Source organism: Mustela putorius, unplaced genomic scaffold, assembly GCF_011764305.1.
Source record: "Mustela putorius furo isolate JIRA1106 unplaced genomic scaffold, ASM1176430v1.1 tig00000281_pilon_pilon_pilon, whole genome shotgun sequence".
Taxonomy (NCBI): domain Eukaryota; kingdom Metazoa; phylum Chordata; class Mammalia; order Carnivora; family Mustelidae; genus Mustela; species Mustela putorius.
In genome coordinates, this window is record NW_025421343.1 from 10,444,040 (window position 1) to 10,462,996 (window position 18,957).

Genomic DNA, 18,957 nt, shown 5'->3' on the forward strand with positions numbered 1-18,957 from the left:
AAATAAAATGTGATAGGTATATATATCACACACACATATATATGCACAATATTAGAGTATTCAGTCTTAAAAAGAAGAAAATCCTTCAATTTGTGACAACACAGATAAACCTGAAAGACATTATGCTCTGTGAAATAAGACAGATACAAAAAGACTAATATTGCATGAACTCCCTTATATGTATCATCTAGGGGGGGAAAAGCCAAATTCATTGTAACAAAGAACAGAATCATGGTTATCAGAGCCTGGGGGGCATGTAGGAAAAGGTTAGTTTAAAATAAAACTGGAAGAAATTAGAATTGTGGATGCCAGGTGCTGGGAGGAGGGAGTCACAGGAAGTTATTTAACAAGTGAAAAGGTTTAGTTTTGCAACACAAAAATAGTTCTGTGAATGGAGGGTAATGATAATGGCTCTATAATATAAATGCACTTAATATCACTGAAATGTACCCTTAAAAATGTTTATGATAGTTGATTTTATATGTATTTTGCCACATGAAAAAATAGGCTAAGATAATCAAGGCAGAAATACTTAACGCTGGGTTCATGGATCTGTAGGAAGGTATCAGGACATGATGGGGAGACAACAATACACTTGAAATTATTTGCAAATTGTGTATCCTCCCTCACCCCATTTGGGGAGAGATTCCAATAGCTTTCAGCAGAAACTTAAGAAATGCAAGCTGTGAAAATTAAGGAGAAGGCTTAGGAAAGTTTTACCAGGTGTTTGTAGCTTAAAAGTAATAAAGATCCAAAGGTTTTGTTGTTAAACTTACATGTTAAAGAGACATGTATAATGTCAATAAATTATACTATTTGTTATCCAATCACTATAATTCATCTCTTAAAGATAGTGAATACTCTGCTTGAATGTCGAGGCTTGCTTCTCTTAAATTTCAACATACCCCAAATTTGTAGCTCCATCTCCCCATTTGACTGTCAAAAATCAGTACCTAGAGATGGTAAATGGGTTGGCCAAGGTGACACAAATGCCTATTTTTCATTCTAGCTAAAATCAAGAACTTCCAGATACCTTATTCTCATTAAGGTCAGTGGACACCTAGAATGTTATGAAATAATAACTAAGATGTATTATAAGCCTACTATGTACTACTATTTTAAGCACTACCTACATAATGGCATTTCTCTACAACATTCTTATGAGATAGGAGCTTATTAGTTTTCATAGTTTTTCAGCAGATGCTTTCATTTTACAGGTCAAGAAAATGAGGCGTGTGAACATTAACTTGCTTATTATGTACAGATAGGAAGTGACAGAGTTAGATTCAGATTCAGGTAGGTCTGACTATAAAAACCTAACTCTTCACCACTGTATTATTCATTCTCTAATTATGAATGAGGACTAAGCTATAGCCGTTTACACAGAAGGTATATCTGATTTAATTCAAGAATACAGAGCTAAATGGCAGAGAAATGTGAAAAGTAGCCAGAGGCTTAGAACCCTGTGTGTGAAACTCTACTTAAAATCTCTCGGTATTATAGAGTAATAGAAAGATTAAGGATACCATTATTACCATTAATATTTAGACCAACAATAAGCAGATGGTGGAAATGAATCCTGCAATCTAAAGTAGACCGCCAAAAAAGGGAGAGCTAATACCTAGGCTTGCCATTTACTAGATAGAAAAACTGTGTAATCTCAGCATATCTTCTGAAACCCATCATTTCTCACATACTGTGCTCCTTTGATAAGGGAAATCTGTGTTCTGAGATGGCTGGCTTATCCAATAGGGGATCCCAGTCCTGGCCCCAGCACCATTCCTGGTTTTCCCCCCTTGCCCCGCGTACCATGGGCCCAAGAATGCCACAGATATGGAAATGAAATTATATAAACTACCCCCTTTGTTTGTGCTCAGGGCTCAGACCTTGGGAGATTACTCTTCTCTGAGCCCACCGGTGTTAAATAAACCTTTGATCCTCCAAGGTCTCCAAGTGCCACTTGGTTCTTTGGCTAGGATCCAGTCCAGGTTCTGTAACATTTGGTTCCCTGACCAGGAAAACCAAACATGTTGGCCCACTGTTGCCACTGGTTTGGGGGCAATGGTGGAGTGGTGACAGAATGAAGGGTTGTAATGGAGAAGGTGCACCCTGCCTAATCTTCAGCAGTCTCCCACCCAGTCGATTTGGACCAGCCCAGCTCCACTGTTCCCACTGGACTCAAGGAGACTTGGCAGGTGAGGACCAGACCCCAACACTGGATTCCGGTAAGGCCTGAGGCTCCAGGACCAAGTTAGGCTCACCTGTCAGGGTGGAAAGAGAGACTGATTACCTCCCAGAGACCTCTTAGAGGTTTCACATGTAGGGATTCCCAAGGAGGGAGGTCCTTCAGGTCAGGAACCCCCTAAAAGAGGGGACAGGAAGGAATTTCCGAAAGGAAAGGAATTCTGCAGTTCAGGGCCTCCCAGGATAGAGGAACTGTAATTACTTCTGGAATGAATGTATGAGGGAATGTGCAGTTTGACCTGGCTTATCAGGTGGACTGATTCTGTGGCCCCATGGGTGGGCACCCTTAGGGGTCCCAGAAGCCTACAGAGTCCAAGTGGGCCCTAACCTGTTTCTGTGGTGACCTCATAAGGTCTAAGTCAAGCCCCTTCGGGGCACCAGTCCGAGGTTTATGCAGACTTGCCACAGCTAAGAGGCACCCAAGTCTTCTGAGAGGGCAGAAAGGTGGGCATGTGATTGGTCTCCCCTTTGGAGATGCACCCACACTTTACATGTCTCTATGCCACCACACACAGGGACATCACTATGGGATCAGGGCAGAGTAAACCTACAGTTCTTGACACAATGATCAAAAATTTCAGGAAGGGGTTTTCAGAAGACTATGGAGTTAAGATGCATCCCGGCAAACTGAGAACCCTATGTGAGTTATAATGGACCACCTTTAATGTCAGATGGTCTTCAGAAGGGACATTGGATGTCCCAACAGTTTGTCAGGTGTGGCAAGTTGTAATAGGGGAACCAGGACACTCCAACCAGTTTCCGTACATTAACTCCTGGCTAGGAGACCAGACCCTCCCCCCCTTGGGTATAATTTGCTTGCAATAGGCAAGGACGGGCCAGGGTCTTAATTGCCTCATCCAAATGGCCCCCAAAGACTAACAGAAGCCCCAGCCTCCACAGATCCTAGGCAAAGAGCCCAAGGATAAATAGATCCTGCCTCCTCTGTACACACCCCAAGGCCATCTACACCTGAGCCCCTCTAGTTCCAGACATTCCACTGCCATCAGTCTTCCCAGTGCTCCAGGCCTAGAGGATCCACTTCTTCCAGGACCAGCAGCCAGGCTGTGCCCCAGGCCAGGCAAGCACACTCCAAATGCTGGTACAAGAAAAGCAAGAACCCAAAAGGCACAATAGACATAACAGTTCAACCCAGCCATTCCATGATGTATTATTAACCTTTCTCCACCACTGACCCCCTCAACTAGACACATGAGCCCACCTATTCATTCTGGAAAAGGGTTTTCAGAGTGACCCTGTTGGCAGGTCTATAAGGTGGAGTGGCCCCAACCACTGAAAGGCAGAAAACCCTGACCACCCTTGGCCAGGGACCAAATATATCTGCTGTAAAGAAAAGGGGCATTAAAAGAATGTATGTCCCACCAGGGGAAAGGCTCAAAAACCCAACCACTATGAGGAAGAACCCCCAGAAGGGACCTCATAGGCCTTGCAGAAATAGCCTCAGACTGAGGGGGACCAGGCTCTTCTCCTTGGCCCCATGAGCCCACGGTCAAAATAAAAATGGGGCACCAACCAGTGACTTTTATGGTTAATACTGGTGCTGAGCACTCTGTTGTCATCTCCCCAGTGACCCCTTTCAGCAAGAGGACTGCGACCATCCTTGGGGATACCAGGACATGGACAATACAACAGCCATTTTGCTAGGCTAGTCAGTATGAACTCAGGGGCTCCAAGGTCTGACATAAATTCCTTTACCTACCTCATTGCCCCATCCCCCTCCTGGGCCAAGACATACTTTCCAAGTTTGGGGCTCAGATAACCTTTGAGCCCACTGGGCACACCAGCCTCTGATTGAACCCAGGGCAAGAGGAGACTGGGTCTTTGGTAGTAATAATTACCACACCAAGGGAAGAAATATGAAGGCTATTCTGTGCTTAGACCCAGCCAAATGGCCTGCTGGAGTTCAGGCTCACCTTCCCTTCATATGGGCTGAAGACAGCTCACCTGGACTCACCCAGAATCGGGCCCCTATTATTGTTAAACTGATCCCAGGAGCCTAACCCCAGAAGCAAAGGCAATAACCCCCTCCCACAAGGGGGAGAAACTAAGATTGGCATTCAGGAACATCTATCCAGAATTAAAGAAGCAGGTATCCTAATCGAGTACCAGTCAGCCTGGAATACCCCACTCCTGCCAGTTAAGAAGCCAGAAGGGCAATATCAACCCAGTCCAAGACCTGCAGGCCATCAACAAGATAGCCATCTCCCTGCACCAGTGGTCCCAAATCTGTACACCCTCCTAGGCCAAATCCCTGGGTTGGCCAGATAGTTCACTTGCCTAGATTTAAAGGATGCCTTTTGCCTCTGTTAAGCTCCCCAGAGCCAGCCATTGTTTGCCTTTGAATGGACTAAACTTGATATAGGCACCAGATGCAACTGACCTGGACATGCCTCCCGCAGTGGTTTAAAAATTCACCAACCCTCTTTGGGGAAACGCTGGTTATAGGACTTGCCAGCTTCCCAAGAAAGGCTGCAAGATGTACTCTCCTCCAGTATGTAGATGACCTCCTCCTCGCCAGTGACACATAAGAAGACTTCACAAAATGCACAAAGGCCCTCCTATAGCTCCTGTCCGACTCGGGATACTGAGTCTCATATAAGAAGGTACAAATCTGCCAACAATAGGTCCGTTACCTTGGTTTCCTCCTCACCCAAGAAAAGAGAGAACTAGGGCTGGATAGAAAGTCATCATCTACTTGACATAACGCCAGACAAAAAGGGGCCTGCAAGAATTCCTGGGGGCTGCAGGATTCTGCCACATCTGGATTCCTGAGTTCTTGACAATAGCAAGACCCCTCTATGATCTCTTAGGGGGACCAAATAGAGAACCCCTTGCCTGGATTGAGGAAGCAAAAGCTGCCTTCACAGAGATAAAGGCTGCCCTGGGGTGGGCTCCAGTCCTGGGGCTATCAAATATAGAAAAACCCTTCAGTCTCTTTGTACATGAAAAAAAAAAAGATAGCACTCAGGGTACTCACCCAGGCTGTCAGGCCCATTACCAATGGCCAATTGCATATCTGTCAAAGAAGTTGGACCCTGTGGCAGCAGGATGGGCACTGAGCCTCAGGGCACTAGTAGCCATAGTCCTACTCATTAAGGAGGCAGACAATCTCACCCTGGGACAAGAACTTAACAAGTTCCCTCATGCAGTTGCGACCCCCTGAACACACAGGGACACCATTTCCTTTCCAACTCTTGGCTAGCACAATACCAAGGACTCCTCTGTGAAAATCTGTGGGTCACCTTCGAGACAGTAAGGACATTAAACCAGCAACCCTTCATCCTCATGGAGGAAGGGGAACCAGACCATGACTGTACCAAAGTAACTGATGAAGTCTACATGAGCTATCCAGATCTACAAGATCAAGCCATAAAATATCCAGAGCTCACACTGTTCAGTGACAGCAGCAGTTACCTATAAGAGGGTGCCTAGAAAGCAGGTTATGCAATGACCACAACCATTGAAGTCCTGGAAGCTAAGGCATTACCAGCTGGTTGGTGAGCACAATGGGCTAAACTGTATGCCTTAGTCTGAGCCCTCATCCTCAGGCAAGAGAGTAAATATCTACACTGACTCTCTGTATGCCTTTGCTACCGTGCATGGGGCCATTTACAAGGGGTTCCCTTACTGCCACAGAAAAAGCTATCAAAAACAAGAAAGAGATACTAAAACTCCTCAAAGCCATCTGGCTTCCAAGAGAAGTAGCAATCCTGAACTATAAGGGACTCCAAAAAGGAGAAGACCCATAGTGCAGGGAAATCATCTGGCAGATGGGGTTGCTAAGACTGCAGCTAATAAGGACATGGACAAAACCCCTTCCCTCACCATGGCCCTGACACCCCCAGAAAAAGTCCCTCCAGCCAGTTACACTAAAAAGGAAGAAAATGGGCCATGGCTGAGGGGGCCATCCTGACTGAAAAGAGATGATAGGTGATATCAGATGGGTGTGCCTTCATCCTAACAGCAACAGAAGGGCATCTAGTAAAGGAATACCACCAATTCACCCACCTGGAAAAAACTGCATTAGAGGCCCTCCTCAAGAAGCACTACTACATTAGCCAGCTGCGAGCACTGTGCCGAGCACTAGTGAGCAATGGATAACATGTGCTAAAAATAATGCTCGGCCTGCACAATGGCCCCCACTAGGTGTCCATAGGATTGGAGTAATCCCTTTTGAAGATCGAGAAATAGATTTCTCACACACGCAGCCAAGCAGAGCATTCAGATATCTCCTAGTGAAAATGTGCAGGACCTTCCCGACCAGGATGGAGCAAAGCCAGGATGTAACCGAAGTCCTCTTGTGGGAGATAATGCCCTGGTTCAGCCTGCCATTAACAATCCATAGTAACAGTGGGCCTGCATTTGTAGCAGACATTGTACAGGTCTTGACCAAGTCTCTCAACGTCACCTGGAGACTCCACACTGCCTACCGGCCCCAAAGCTCAGGGAAAGTAGAGTGAATAAATCGCAACCCCAAGGAAACCTTAGAAAAGTTTCGTCAGAAGACTAACCTTTCATGGCCAGATCTGCTACCCCTGGCCCTCCTATGTGCCCACAGCACACCCAGGATGCTAGGTTACTCACCTTTCGAATTAGTATATGGACAGCCTCCCTAATGCCTGGGGAGCCTTCCAGAAAACTTAGATCAGATTGGGGATAAATTAAAAAACAAGTTCAGGCCCTGGGGGCCACCTTAAATAAATTGCAAAGGTACACCATTGAGAGGGCCTCAGGTATACTCCTTCCAGGCAGAAGACTCAGTCTGGATCAAAAATTTTAAAAAGGGACCCCCTCAAACCACAGTGGACAGGGCCTCACACTTTTGTTCTACCCAGCCCTACTGCCCTTAAGATCTCTGATGTCACTCCATGGGTCCACCACTCCAAAGTAAAAGAGCCCATCACCTGGACAAGAAGCCATGCCAATGGAAAGTCCAGCCAAACCCCACAAACCTGCTCTGGCTTTGCCTTTGTTGCAACCCCACTAAATGATAGACACCTGCTTGCCATGGTCCCTAGCTCTCATCAGTGTGATATCCCTCATTCTAGGGGTCAGACTCTACACTGTTGCCCCTTCTGACTGGACTTTCCCCCAGAGACTTGTCATTGTTGTTTATTGAGTAACCCTAGGGTGAATTACTGTGTATTACTGCACTTACTTGTCCACAGGTTTTATCTGCTCTCAGGCTAGGCATGATGGCTCCCTCTAACTAAGGTTGTGGAACCCACTTTTATTAGCCCTCTGTTGTCTACTATTAAATGCATTTCACTATGGTTTTCCTGACCCCAGTCAGTCCCCGTCTTCTGCTCCCTGGTATGTTGTTCCTTCTCACCGCCTTTAGCTTGCCTGACCTCAGTGGGGGGCAAACACTCTGCACAATCAATCACACATGCTTGTCAGTCTCTTACGGGATCTTTCGGTGCACCCCGGGAGCGATGCTCCACTTATATGGAGACCGCCTAACCACTCCTGATGCTTCCCCACAACCATTTCTCTTCTCATAAGCCTGCTGGCTATGTCAGGAATTGCCCTCAGCACCACCTGTGTCGGGATGTCACAGGGGGCTAACTCAACAACTCACAGTTGGCTTTTCTGCCCTCACTCAGTCACCTCTAGCCCTACAGCATCAACTGAATACGTGGGCCTCAGTGGTCCTTTAAAACAGGTGCTGGCTCAACTTGCTTATGGCTGCACAAGGGGGACTCTGTCTCTTCTTGCAGGAGGAATGTTGTTTCTATGCTAATAAGTCAGGGGTGGGGTGATCCAAGAAACTCTGACCCAATTACAGGAACAAGTAAATCCCTGATAGGAGGCACTCCAGCGGGTGACTTGGTGGGATTCCCTCTCACAATGGTTCCCTTGGTTCGCCACTTCATCGGTTCCCTCTTTGAATTCTTAAAGCCCTTACAAGGTTTATCGATGCTCAAATTGTCAAGATTAGACTCCAGTTGCTCCTTACTATCACCCCTTAAAAAATAAAGATGATGCCCTCTAAACTAGGTATTTAAAAGGGCATAAAACCAGGGAATGATAAAGGAAATCTGTGTTCTAAGGTGGCTGACCAATCCAGCAGGGGAATCCCAGTCCTGGCCCCAGGGCCATGCTGTGGGCACAAGAGTGCCACAGATACGGAAGTAAAAGTGTATAAACTACTCCCTTTGTTTGTGCTTGGGGATCGGACCGTGGAAGATTACTCTCCTTTGAGTCCTCCAGCAAGGTCTCCGAGTGCCTCTTGTTCTTTGGCCAGAATCCAGTCCAGGTTCCGTAACAGCTTCACTACTGAAATTATAACTTTCTTTCCTATTCCCCTTTGTACTAGATCACTTCTAACACCAAACATTATACAGCAGCTCCTATTACAAATAAGAACAAAAACAGTGAAACCTGTTTGTTCCAATATTTCCTTTCAACTACAGCTCTGCCTCTCTCTCGAGCAGAAGTATTTTAAAAGTATTAAAAGTATTGTTTAAAAATTTTATATCCATTTCTCACATACTAATCTCTCTTTTACAAATGACATATAACAGTAGTTTATCCCTTTTTTCTGTTATACATTGTTCAATTATATAAAGAGATGTTAATTTAATTATCCTGTGTTATTTGTTTTCTTTTTTCTTTTATTTTTTTCTGAACTTCTTTTTATCCCCTTTCTCCCTCCCACGATTTGGGGTCTCTTCTGATTTGGTAAAAGCACATTTTCCTGGGGTCTTTGCCACCCTGTCAGTATTTTATTTGCTCCTTCATATACTCTTATCTGGACAAAATGACAAGGTGGAAAAGTCACCACAAAGAAAAGAACAAGAGGCAGTACTGAAGGCTAGGGACCTAATCAATACAGACATTGGTAATATGTCAGATCTAGAGTTCAGAATGACGATTCTCAAGGTTCTAGCCGGGCTGGAAAAAGGCATGGAAGATATTAGAGAAACTCTCTCTGGAGAAATGAAAGAACTAAAATCTAACCAAGTTGGAAAAAAAAGCTATTAATGAGGTGCAATAATAAATGGAGGCTCTTACTGCTAGGATAAATGAGGCAGAAGAATTAGTGATATGGAAGACCAAATGACAGAGAATAAAGAAGCTGAGCAAAAGAGGGACAAACAGCTACTGGACCACGAGGGGAGAATTTGAGAGATAAGTGACACCATAAGATGAAACAACATTAGAATAATTGGGATTCCAGAAGAAGAAGAAAGAGAGAGAGGAGCAGAAGGTATATTGGAGAGAATTATTATAGAGAATTTCCCTAATATGGCAAAGGGAACAAGCATCAAAATCCAGGAGGTGTAGAGAACTCCCCTCAAAATCAACAAGAATAGGTCCACACACTGTCACCTAATAGTAAAATTTACAAGTCTTAGTGACAAAGAGAAAATCCTGAAAGCAGCCCAGGAAAAAAAGTCTGTAACATACAATGGTAAAAATATTAGATTGGCAGAGACTTATCCACAGAGACCTGGCAGGCCATAAAGAACTGGCATGATATATTTAGAGGACTAAAAGAAAAACATGCAGCCAAGAATACTATATCCAGCTAGGCTATCACTGAAAAGGAGAGATAAAAAGCTTCCAGGACAAACAAAAACTGAAAGAATTTGCAAACACCAAACCAGCTCTACAGGAAATATTGAAAGGGATCCTCTAAGCAAAAAGAGAGCCTAAAAGTAGGAGATCAGAAAGGAACAGAGACTATATACAGTAACAGTCACATTACAGGCACTAAATTCTTATCTCTCAATAGTTACCCTGAATGTTATTGGGCTAAATGCCCCAATAAAAAAACACAAGCTATTGGGAAAACTGGGTGGCTTACTGGGTTAAGCCTCTGCCTTCAGCTCAGGTCATGATCTCAGTGTCCTGGGATCGAGCCCCACATTGGGCTCTCTGCTCAGCAGGGAGCCTGCTTCCCCCCTTCTCTCTGCTTGCCTCTCTGCCTACTTGTGATCTCTCTCCCTCTCTCTGTCAAATTAAAAACAACAAAAAAAACAGGGTATCAAAATGGATAAAAAAACAAAAAACCAAAACCCATCGATATGTTGCCTACAAGAAACTCATTTTAGACCTGATGACACCTCCAGATTTAAAGTGAGGGAGTGGAAAACAATTTATCATGCTAATGGACATCAGAAGAAAGCTGGGGTGGCAATCCTATCAGATCAATTAGATTTTAAGCCAGACTATAATAAGAGATGAGGAAGGACACTATATCATACTCAAAGGGTCTGTCCAACAAGAAGATATAACAATTTTAAATATCTATGCCCCTAACATGGGAGCAGCCGACTACATAAACCAATTAAGAACAAAATCAAAGAAACACATCAACAATAATACAATAATAGTAGGGGACTTTAACACTCCCTTCATTGAAATGGACAGATCATCCAAGCAAAAGATCAACAAGGAAATAAAGGCCTTAAATGACACATTGGACCAGATGGACATCACAGATATATTCAGGACATTTCATCCCAAAGCAAAAGAATACACATTCTTCTCTAGTGCACATGGAACATTCTCCAGAACAAATCACATCCTGGGTCATAAATCAGGTCTCAACCGGTATCAAAAGATTGGGATCATTCCCTGCATATTGTCAGACCACACTACTCTGAAGTAGAACTCAATCACAAGAGGAAATTTGGGAAAAACCCAAATACATGGAGACTAAACAGCATCCCTCTAAAGAATGAATGGGTCAACCAGGAAATTAAAGAAGAATTGAAAAAATTCATGGAAACAAAGGATAATGAAAACACAATGCTTCAAAATCTGTGGGACACAGCAAAGGCAGTCCTCAGAGGAAAATACATAGTGATACAAGCCTTTCTCAAGAAACAAGAAAGGTCTCAAATATACAACCTAACCCTACACCTAAAGGAGCTGGAGAAAGAACAAGAAAGAAACCCTAAACCCAGCAGGAGAAGAGAAATAATAAAGATCAGAGCAGAAATCAATGAAGTGGAAACCAAAAAAACAACAGAACAAATCAACGAAAGAAGGAGCTAGGTCTTTGAAAGAATTAATAAGATTGATAAACCCCTGGCCAGACTTATCAAAAAGAAAAGAGAAAGGACCCAAATAAATAAAATCATGAATGAAAGAGGAGAGATCACAACTAACACCAAAGAAATACAAACAATTATAAGAACATACTATAAGCAACTCTACGCAAACAAATTTGACAATCTGGAAGAAATGGTTGCATTTGTAGAGACATATAAACTACCACAACTGAACCAGGAAGAAATAGAAAACATGAACAGACCCATAACCAATAAGGAGATTGAAACAGTCATCAAAAATCTCCCAACAAACAAAAGCCCAGGGCCAGACAGCATCCCAGGGGAATTCTACCAAACATTTAAAGAACTAATTCCTATTCCAGACAAGGATCCCATCAAAAAACAGAACTACAGACCAATATCCATGATGAACACAGATTCAAAAATTCTCACCAAAATACTAGCCAATATGATCCAACAGTACATTAAATGGATTATTCACCACAACCAAGTGGGATTTATTCCACGGCTGCAAGGCTGGTTCAACATCTGCAAATCAATCAATGTGATACAATACATTAATAAAAGAAAGAACAAGAACCATATGATACTCTCAATAGATGCTGAAAAAGCATTTGACAAAGTACAGCATCCCTTCCTAATCAAAACTCTTCAAAGTGTAGGGATAGAGGGCACATACCTCAATATTACCAAAGCCATCTATGAAAAACCCACTGCAAATATCATTCTCAGTGGAGAAAAACTGAAAGCTTTTCCTCTAAGGTCAGGAACATGGCAGGGATGTCCATTATCATCACTGCTATTCAACATAGTACTAGAAGTCCTAGCCTCAGCAATTAGACAACAAAAAGAAATTAAAGGCATCCAAATTGGCAAAGAAGAAGTCAAACTATCACTCTTTGCAGATGATATGGTCCTGTATGTGGAAAACCGAAAAGATTCCACTCCAAATCTGCGAGAACTTGTACATGAATTCAGTAAAGTGTCAGGATATAAAATCAATGCACAGAAATCAGTTGCATTTCTCTACACCAACAATAAGACAGAAGAAAGAGAAATTAAGGAGTCAATCCCATTTACAATTGCACCCAAAACTATAAGATACCTAGGAATAAACCTAACCAAAGAGGCACAGAATCTATACTCAGAAAACTACAAAGTACTCATGAAAGAAATTGAGGAAGACACAAAGAAATGGAGAAATGGTCCATGCTCCTGGATTGGAAGAACAAATATTGTGAAAATGTCTATGCTACCTAAAGCAATCTACACTTTTATTGCAATCTGTATCAAAATCCCACCCATTTTTTTCAAAGAAATGGAAAAAATAATCCTAAAATGTATATGGAACCAGAAAAGACCTCGAATAGTCAAAGGAATATTGAAAAAGAAAGCCAACAATTCCGGACTTCAAGCTCTATTACAAAGCTGTCATCATCAAGACAGCATGGTACTGGCACAAAAACAGACACATAGATCAATGGAACAGAATAGAGAGCCCAGAAATAGACCCTTAACTCTATGGTCAACTAATCTTTGAAAAAGCAGGAAAGAATGTCCAATGGAAAAAAAGACAGTCTCTTCAATAAATGGTGTTGAGAAAATTGGATAGCCATTTGCAGAAAAATGAAATTGGACCATTTCCTTACACCACACACGAAAATAGACTCAAAATGTCGATGGAGGACCTCAATGTGAGAAAGGAATCCATCAAAATCCTTGAGGAGAACACAGGCAGCAACCTCTTCAACCTTAGCTGCAGCAATGTCTTCCTAGGAACATAGCCAAAGGCAAGGGAAGCAAGGGCAAAAATGAACTATTGGGATTTCATCAAGATCAAAAGCTTTTGCACAGCAAAGGAATCAGTTAGCAAAACCAAAAGACAACTGACAGAATGGGAGAAGATATTTGCAAACTACATATCAGATAAAGGGCTAGTGTCCAAAATCTATAAAGAACTTAGCAAACTCAACACCCAAGGAACAAATAATCCAATCAAGAAATCAGCAGAAGACATGAACTGACATTTCTGCAAAGAAGACATATAAATGGCCAACAGACACATGAAAAAGTGCTCTACATCACTCAGTATCAGGTAAATACAAATCAAAACCACAATAAGATATCACCTCATACTGGTCAGAATGGCTAAAATTAACCAGTCAGGAATTGACAGATGCTGGCGAGGATGCGGAGAAACGGGAACACTCCTACACTGTTGGTGGGAATGCAAGCTGGTGCAGCCAGTCTGGAAAACAGCATGGAGGTTCCTCAAAAAGTTGAAAATAGAACTACCCTATGACCCAGCAATTGCACTACTGGGTATTTACCCAGGGGCATGTGCACCCGAATGTTTATAGCATCAATGTCTACAATAGACAAACTATGGAAAGAACCTAGATGTCCATCAACAGATGAATGGATAAAGAAGAGGTGATACACACACACACACACACACACACACACACACACACACAATGGAATACTATGTAGCCATCAAAAGAAATGAAATCTTGCCATTTGCGACAACGTAGATGGAACTAGAGGGTATCATGCTTAGTGAAATATGTCAATCAGAGAAAGACAACTATCATATGATCTCCCTGATATGAGGAAGTGGAGATGCAACCTGGGGGTTTAGGCGGGTAGGAGAAGAATAAATGAAACAAGATGGGATTGGGAGGAAGACAAACCATAGGTCACTCTTAATCTCACAAAACAAACTGAGTGTTGCTGGGGGGAGGGAGTACCGGAGGGCGGGGGGGCTTATGGACATTGGGGAGGGTATGTGCTATGGTGTGTGCTGTGGAGTGTGTAAACCTGTCGATTCACAGACCTGCACTCCTGGGGATAAAAATACATTATATGTTTATAAAAAAATAAAAAATAAAGATGAAAAAACAATCAAGAGTTGGATGCTTAACCAACAGAGCCATGCAGATGACCCTAATTATACACTGTTAAGATGAAATCCATCTTGAAGATCCCTTATGCAAACAAAACCATTTAGACCAAAACTTGGTCTACTGTATTTCATAAATGTAGGCAAACTTAGGTTACTTCCTATAAAACTTAAGTTCCTGAAATGTACAGGATAATCACTTTTACCCAATCTCCTACTGTGCAGGTAGCCCCTCTGTAATAATCAGTAATTATGAAGGTAAGCTACTTTCTCATTTTCACTTTATAAGCCATCCCAGAACATCAACTTTGTACCACGTTCAGGTTGAAGTCTCCCTGTTCCGAACAGTTTGTTTCTTGCTCAATAAAGCACTCATATCAAGTAAAGCTGTGAATTTTCTTTTGAGAACACACACAAACTGTACCTTTACATGTGGAACCCTTTGTTCTATTTTTAAAATACAGATTCTTTTCAATATCTCAATGTTGAGATTTTCTTCCTTTCTGTTTAATTACTATTGAATGTGTAGTCTTGATTTATGCTAATGCCCAGAATTATGCATTTAACCTGTCATTCTTGTTATAAATATAACTATTCTGTTTAAATCTTAAATTGTGATTGAAAGCTGACATTTTTAAAATCTGAGGTGTCCATGAGAGAAAGGGCCAGTTCTCTCTTATTTATTACTGTGTTTAACTTTGTATCACCCAACTTAAAGGATTTCCATCTATCCCTTGTATACATTAGTGAAATGGCAATTTTTGGTAACAGTAGCTCCAAAATTAAAGTAAAGAACACATGGATTATAACAAGTGAGGAAAGGGGAGAAGCAGTGCTACCAGGCTGAGAAGAGCGCTCCTGTGGTTACAGGGGTAGGAGTCCCCAACTCCCGGTCAGTGGGGAGCCCATTTTTTCTCTTAGAGACACACAGCAGGGTTATTTGTACAGAACACACATCACTCATTACTTCAGGTATTTATTCTAATTTTGATTAATCAGAATTCCCCTGAGGGGCCAGGGGGTTATTGAACCCCAATTTTAATTTCTATTTCCATTGGCAAATCCATCTCTTTTTGTCTTATAAAAGTTGGATGGTGAAGAGGTAATGATATATATCTTTTCCCCACTAGAACATTCCCCATTCATTTTGATATTTAATTTTTTGATTTAATATGTCTCTGTGAGCCATTTCACAGTAAGGCAGCATGTAAATACATAACATTTTTTAAAGTACAGGTTGTTTTTATTATTATACTATTTTATTATTATATTTATTACTATACTGTTTTTATTATTATATATTTATTATTATGTATTATTATATTATTATAATAATATTTTATTATATTATATAATAAAATGTTATTATTTTATTATAATATAATATATATTATATATTATATTATAAATTATAAATAATATTATTATTTAATATTATATATTATATTATATATACATTTATATATTATATTTTAATATAATATATTATTATATATTATATTTCATCATCATTATTATATTTTATTATTATAATATTATTAATAATAATATTAATAAAATATTATTATATTTTATTATTATACAGGTTGTTTTTATTATTATTATTATATAATATTATTATTATATTATGAAGTACAGGTTGTTTTTATTATTATATTTTATTATTATACTAATATATTTTATATATTTTATTATTATCATATTATTATACTGGTAAGGGTAGACTGACCTGAATTCATTTAGCATTTGAATTTATTTGATCTCTTTCATTTAATAATATCATCACCATATAGATGTTTGCTTATTATTTGATTTCCCACAGAAGTCTCCCTTTACTAAGTTAAGCCTTTAAAACATTCTGTGTTAAACACACACACACACACACACACACACCGTATTTTCCTAATGGTTTTCAAGTCACTTAAGGTTGAATGGCTTACTGATATGTGTTCTGAAATAGTTGTTGGGATAAACTTCTTGAGATCAGGAAATTCTTTTCACCTCTATAAACTTTAATTTCATTTTTTCTCATTTAGTAAAATGAGAAAATATTAGAGTAAATGATCTTAAAGTTTCCTTTCAGCTCTGATACTCAAGCACTCCTATGAAGTGCTCAAGTCTGTTCCAGGTTATAAGATATACTAGTAATAGAAAGTGGAAATAAAGTCCCCAGTATATTCTTTAGCTATAATCAGATGACCTAGAGAAAAGAGGGAAATTTCATAAGAAAGAGAGTGGAGGAATCAATGAATCAAAGGTGATATGGAAAATAATACAAGAAATGTGAAATGTGAAGAAGAATGGAGATAAAGTTGTTTCAAAAACAGCCAAGGATATACTAAAGGGACCCTGACATGAACATACAATTTTCTTCTTGTGATCTATACTTTCTCCAAACCTAGATTATCTAATCATTCCTCTACCTCTCCCAAAGTATGTTTTATGCAGATACCTGTGAAATCCTAAATCCCTGTTTATACTTAGGAACTCTTTTCTTCCATTTTGTCTGTACTTCCTCCCTAGCATCCTCCTTAATCAGAGATTTATATTTTCTCAGCAGCCTCACATGTGCCATTGGCCACTGTGAATGATAAATACTTGTCCTTTATACCACTGTTTTCTTCTTCCACCAGCTCCCTAAACTGTGGTTCATGTCTCTGTACTGAGAAACAATCTATAATGTAACACATAATAATTTTAAGGTAAACACCTTTCATTTTCTAACTAAAATTATTTGACTAGTTTTCCAATATATTTAAGTTTGAACATTCCATTTCCCCTTTTATTCTGTTAACTGAAGCAGCACTGGTGTCCCTGAACAACCATCTTTCCTCATCCACTTAAAAAGAAAACCCTGGATAAGTGCCAATTATAACCATTAGAGCAGAATTCTTCCCTTTTAGTCAAGCTCATCATTAAACTCTTAAAGGCTGTTACTAAGTTACTTTTTTTCCTTAAAAAAGGTAAAAAAAAACTTTAAAAAGAGATAAAAATGCATAAAGTAATATGTATACTTTATAGGAGGGAATGATATAGAAAGTTACACACGCATATACCTATTAAGGTAAATGGGAAAAATTCAATACATCCTTGATTTTTTTATTCCCTACAGAAATTATATTTATAATCATAAATAGTTGAACATAAATCAAAAGAACAATATTACATATTAAAATGATATGAAATTCAAATTTTAGTATCAATAAAAGTTTTATTAGTACACAGCCATGCTCATTTATTTATGAATTGTTCATGACAGATCTAATACTATAACAAGAAGCTGAGTATGGCCCAAAAATCTTAAAATACTTATCATCTGACCCATTACTGAGAAGATCTGCCAGTCTCTATATAAAACAAATACTAACTGTACCTATGCATTGCTCCCTTTGCTATTCTTGAGTTCCTGTTTCTCATCCCCCTTACCCACACTGGGTTTCTTGTGCATTAATTGGTCCCCTCTGCTATTTCACTCACAAACTTATTAGAGTATAACTCAACTACATTCCTTATCCTATGCCAATTCTTCCATGTATGATGACTTTTACTCTTTTCTCCTCTGCTTTTCCTCAGTGAACACCTTTCCCTAGGAAAAGCATCTGTTCTCAATAGAAGACACTAATTTTCCCATTTTTCTGAGAAAGAAAATACTCTACCACTGAAGTTCCCAATGATATTTTTATACCATTATTCTCTCTATATGCCAATAACATATTTCCCGTAGACTCTATACCTCTGCCATATATTGTACTCTTATTAATTTATTCCTCCATTCAGCCTTCTAACCATCCATCCATTCATTCCACAAATGTGTATTAGATACATGCTAGCCAAGAAGAAAAATAACATATATGCTCTGCTCTTGCAGAGCTTCCATTCTGGTGTGGGAACTGATACACATATGAGAGCTGAAAAGACTGAACACTATATTAGGGGGAATTATTGAGGACGATCAAAGAGAATGAATCTACTATGTTTTATGATCATGACTTTCCAACCTTATCAACAATCTTTCAACTTTGATATTTTATCGATATTTTCTCTCTATTCAATTTCTTAGCAATGTTATGATCTCTTAATTCCTCAAGCTCCTCTTCTTTGATAATGCCCAAATCTACTTCACTCTCTTACCTACCCACATGAATGACCACAGTTAGGGTCCTTCATAGTGATTCTGAAATTCTTCCTCTGCCAGTGTCATTAGTTCTGGTTTTCCTGCTTTACTGAAGTTGTTCTTGACTCATATTTTGGCCTCCATTCTTCCACATGTACCATCAACCCACACTCATTTTGTCATTTCATTAAACAGAGAAATTCCCCAGTTGTCATATCAACTGTGCCTCACTAATCGCTCATGTACTTCAATTTTTGATCTTCCTCTGTACCCATACTGCCATGCTGATACTTTGGTAATGTACCAGTATTTGTTTCCTCTTCTCACATTATATTTGAAGGACTTCTGCAGACAATCAGAAAAGAGTGCAGAATTGTTCCATTAATCATTTGTGCTCTTTAATATCAGCTAGAGATTTAGTGCTATATAATATTCTTTAAAGTTGTTATTGAAAACTCTCTTCCAGATAAATGAAACAAGATGGGATTGGGAGGGAGACAAACTATAAGTGACTCTTAATCTCACAAAACAAACTGAGGGTTGCTGTGGGGAGGGGGTTTGGGAGAAGGGGGTGGGATTATGGACATTGGGGAGGGTATGTGCTTTGGTGAGTGCTGTGAAGTGTGTAAACCTGGTGATTCACAGACCTGTAC